Raw genomic sequence first — 5,007 nt, forward strand, 5'->3', positions numbered from 1 at the left:
CCCCAAAGCTACGTTTGAAGTTTGAGGGGGCAAGACAAGCAAGCAGCCCCAGTCTCTGTGCCTCGGTGCGAGCAGTGCCATGGGCTGATGAGGCTGAGCAACAGCTTTCCAGGCTAGCTCTTTCTGCCTGCCAGCTATCTGCAGACGTTCGCATTTTCAGAGCAGGGCTGCCGCAGGCCCCCTGCACGGAACCCCAAAGCTACGTTTGAAGTTTGAGGGGGCAAGACAAGCAAGCAGCCCCAGTCTCTGTGCCTCGGTGCGAGCAGTGCCATGGGCAGATGAGGCTGAGCATCATCTTTCCAGGCTAGCTCTTTCTGCCTGCCAGCTATCTGCAGACGTTCGCGTTTTCAGAGCAGGGCTGCCGGAGGCCCCCTGCACGGACCCCCAAAGCTACGTTTGAATTTGAGGGGGCAAGACAAGCAAGCAGCCCCAGTCTCTGTGCCTCTGTGCGAGCAGTGCCATGGGCAGATGAGGCTGAGCAACAGCTTTCCAGGCTAGCTCTTTCTGCCTGCCAGCTATCTGCAGACGTTCGCAGTTTTGGGAGCAGGGCTGCTGGAGGCCCCCTGCACGGACCCCCAAAGCTACGTTTGAAGTTTGAGGGGGCAAGACAAGCAAGCAGCCCCAGTCTCTGTGCCTCTGTGCGAGCAGTGCCATGGGCAGATGAGGCTGAGCAACAGCTTTCCAGGCTAGCTCTTTCTGCCTGCCAGCTATCTGCAGACATTCGCATTTTCAGAGCAGGGCTGCCGCAGGCCCCCTGCACGGACCCCCAAAGATACGTTTGAAGTTTGAGGGGGCAAGACAAGCAAGCAGCCCCAGTCTCTGTGCCTCTGTGCAGCAGTGCCATGGGCAGATGAGGCTGAGCAACAGCTTTCCAGGCTAGCTCTTTCTGCCTGCGAGCTATCTGCAGACGTTCGCATTTTCAGAGCAGGGCTGCCGGAGGCCCCCTGCACGGACCCCCAAAGCTACGTTTGAAGTTTGAGGGGGCAAGACAAGCAAGCAGCCCCAGTCTCTGTGCCTCTGTGCTAGCAGTGCCATGGGCAGATGAGGCTGAGCAACAGCTTTCCAGGCTAGCTCTTTGTGGCTGCCAGCTATCTGCAGACGTTCGCATTTTCAGAGCAGGGCTGCCGGAGGCCCCCTGCACGGACCCCCAAAGCTACGTTTGAAGTTTGAGGGGGCAAGACAAGCAAGCAGCCCCAGTCTCTGTGCCTCGGTGCGAGCAGTGCCATGGGCAGATGAGGCTGAGCAACAGCTTTCCAGGCTAGCTCTTTCTGCCTGCCAGCTATCTGCAGACGTTCGCATTTTCAGAGCAGGGCTGCCGCAGGCCCCCTGCACGGAACCCCAAAGCTACGTTTGAAGTTTGAGGGGGCAAGACAAGCAAGCAGCCCCAGTCTCTGTGCCTCTGTGCGAGCAGTGCCATGGGCAGATGAGGCTGAGCAACAGCTTTCCAGGCTAGCTCTTTCTGCCTGCCAGCTATCTGCAGACGTTCGCATTTTCAGAGCAGGGCTGCCGGAGGCCCCCTGCACGGACCCCCAAAGTTACGTTTGAAGTTTGAGGGGGCAAGACAAGCAAGCAGCCCCAGTCTCTGTGCCTCTGTGTGAGCAGTGCCATGGGCAGATGAGGCTGAGCAACAGCTTTCCAGGCTAGCTCTTTCTGCCTGCCAGCTATCTGCAGACGTTCGCATTTTCAGAGCAGGGCTGCCGGAGGCCCCCTGCACGGACCCCCAAAGATACGTTTGAAGTTTGAGGGGGCAAGACAAGCAAGCAGCCCCAGTTTCTTGCCTCTGTGCGAGCAGTGCCATGGGCAGATGAGGCTGAGCAACAGCTTTCCTGGCTAGCTCTTTCTGCCTGCCAGCTATCTGCAGACGTTCGCGTTTTAGGAGCAGGGCTGCCGGAGGCCCCCTGCACGGAACCCCAAAGCTACGTTTGAAGTTTGAGGGGGCAAGACAAGCAAGCAGCCCCAGTCTCTGTGCCTCTGTGCGAGCAGTGCCATGGGCAGATGAGGCTGAGCAACAGCTTTCCAGGCTAGCTCTTTCTGCCTGCCAGCTATCTGCAGACGTTCGCATTTTCAGAGCAGGGCTGCCGGAGGACCCCTGCAAGGAACCCCAAAGCTACGTTTGAAGTTTGAGGGGCCAAGACAAGCAAGCAGCCCCAGTCTCTGTGCCTCTGTGCGAGCAGTGCCATGGGCAGATGAGGCTGAGCAACAGCTTTCCAGGCTAGCTCTTTCTGCCTGCCAGCTATCTGCAGACGTTCGCATTTTCAGAGCAGGGCTGCCGGAGGCCCCCTGCACGGACCCCCAAAGCTACGTTTGAAGTTTGAGGGGGCAAGACAAGCAAGCAGCCCCAGTCTCTGTGCCTCTGTGCGAGCAGTGCCATGGGCAGATGAGGCTGAGCAATAGCTTTCCAGGCTAGCTCTTTCTGCCTGCCAGCTATCTGCAGACGTTCGCATTTTCAGAGCAGGGCTGCCGGAGGCCCCCTGCACGGACCCCCAAAGCTACGTTTGAAGTTTGAGGGGGCAAGACAAGCAAGCAGCCCCAGTCTCTGTGCCTCTGTGCGAGCAGTGCCATGGGCAGATGAGGCTGAGCAACAGCTTTCCAGGCTAGCTCTTTCTGCCTGCCAGCTATCTGCAGACGTTCGCATTTTCAGAGCAGGGCTGCCGGAGGCCCCCTGCACGGACCCCCAAAGCTACGTTTGAAGTTTGAGGGGGCAAGACAAGCAAGCAGCCCCAGTCTCTGTGCCTCTGTGCGAGCAGTGCCATGGGCAGATGAGGCTGAGCAACAGCTTTCCAGGCTAGCTCTTTCTGCCTGCCAGCTATCTGCAGACGTTCGCATTTTCAGAGCAGGGCTGCCGGAGGCCCCCTGCACGGACCCCCAAAGATACGTTTGAAGTTTGAGGGGGCAAGACAAGCAAGCAGCCCCAGTCTCTGTGCCTCTGTGCGAGCAGTGCCATGGGCAGATGAGGCTGAGCAACAGCTTTCCAGGCTAGCTCTTTCTGCCTGCCAGCTATCTGCAGACGTTCGCGTTTTCAGAGCAGGGCTGCCAGAGGCCCCCTGCACGGACCCCCAAAGCTACGTTTGAAGTTTGAGGGGGCAAGACAAGCAAGCATCCCCAGTCTCTGTGCCTCTGTGCTAGCAGTGCCATGGGCAGATGAGGCTGAGCAACAGCTTTCCAGGCTAGCTCTTTCTGCCTGCCAGCTATCTGCAGACGTTCGCGTTTTCAGAGCAGGGCTGCCGGAGGCCCCCTGCACGGACCCCCAAAGCTACGTTTGAAGTTTGAGGGGGCAAGACAAGCAAGCAGCCCCAGTCTCTGTGCCTCGGTGCGAGCAGTGCCATGGGCTGATGAGGCTGAGCAACAGCTTTCCAGGCTAGCTCTTTCTGCCTGCCAGCTATCTGCAGACGTTCGCATTTTCAGAGCAGGGCTGCCGCAGGCCCCCTGCACGGAACCCCAAAGCTACGTTTGAAGTTTGAGGGGGCAAGACAAGCAAGCAGCCCCAGTCTCTGTGCCTCGGTGCGAGCAGTGCCATGGGCAGATGAGGCTGAGCATCATCTTTCCAGGCTAGCTCTTTCTGCCTGCCAGCTATCTGCAGACGTTCGCGTTTTCAGAGCAGGGCTGCCGGAGGCCCCCTGCACGGACCCCCAAAGCTACGTTTGAATTTGAGGGGGCAAGACAAGCAAGCAGCCCCAGTCTCTGTGCCTCTGTGCGAGCAGTGCCATGGGCAGATGAGGCTGAGCAACAGCTTTCCAGGCTAGCTCTTTCTGCCTGCCAGCTATCTGCAGACGTTCGCAGTTTTGGGAGCAGGGCTGCTGGAGGCCCCCTGCACGGACCCCCAAAGCTACGTTTGAAGTTTGAGGGGGCAAGACAAGCAAGCAGCCCCAGTCTCTGTGCCTCTGTGCGAGCAGTGCCATGGGCAGATGAGGCTGAGCAACAGCTTTCCAGGCTAGCTCTTTCTGCCTGCCAGCTATCTGCAGACATTCGCATTTTCAGAGCAGGGCTGCCGCAGGCCCCCTGCACGGACCCCCAAAGATACGTTTGAAGTTTGAGGGGGCAAGACAAGCAAGCAGCCCCAGTCTCTGTGCCTCTGTGCAGCAGTGCCATGGGCAGATGAGGCTGAGCAACAGCTTTCCAGGCTAGCTCTTTCTGCCTGCGAGCTATCTGCAGACGTTCGCATTTTCAGAGCAGGGCTGCCAGAGGCCCCCTGCACGGACCCCCAAAGCTACGTTTGAAGTTTGAGGGGGCAAGACAAGCAAGCAGCCCCAGTCTCTGTGCCTCTGTGCTAGCAGTGCCATGGGCAGATGAGGCTGAGCAACAGCTTTCCAGGCTAGCTCTTTGTGGCTGCCAGCTATCTGCAGACGTTCGCATTTTCAGAGCAGGGCTGCCGGAGGCCCCCTGCACGGACCCCCAAAGCTACGTTTGAAGTTTGAGGGGGCAAGACAAGCAAGCAGCCCCAGTCTCTGTGCCTCTGTGCGAGCAGTGCCATGGGCAGATGAGGCTGAGCAACAGCTTTCCAGGCTAGCTCTTTCTGCCTGCCAGCTATCTGCAGACGTTCGCATTTTCAGAGCAGGGCTGCCGCAGGCCCCCTGCACGGAACCCCAAAGCTACGTTTGAAGTTTGAGGGGGCAAGACAAGCAAGCAGCCCCAGTCTCTGTGCCTCTGTGCGAGCAGTGCCATGGGCAGATGAGGCTGAGCAACAGCTTTCCAGGCTAGCTCTTTCTGCCTGCCAGCTATCTGCAGACGTTCGCATTTTCAGAGCAGGGCTGCCGGAGGCCCCCTGCACGGACCCCCAAAGTTACGTTTGAAGTTTGAGGGGGCAAGACAAGCAAGCAGCCCCAGTCTCTGTGCCTCTGTGTGAGCAGTGCCATGGGCAGATGAGGCTGAGCAACAGCTTTCCAGGCTAGCTCTTTCTGCCTGCCAGCTATCTGCAGACGTTCGCATTTTCAGAGCAGGGCTGCCGGAGGCCCCCTGCACGGACCCCCAAAGATACGTTTGAAGTTTGAGGGGGCAAGACAAGCAAGC

This window comes from Opisthocomus hoazin, chromosome 31 (assembly GCF_030867145.1).
Source record: "Opisthocomus hoazin isolate bOpiHoa1 chromosome 31, bOpiHoa1.hap1, whole genome shotgun sequence".
In the NCBI taxonomy this organism is placed as follows: Eukaryota; Metazoa; Chordata; class Aves; order Opisthocomiformes; family Opisthocomidae; genus Opisthocomus; species Opisthocomus hoazin.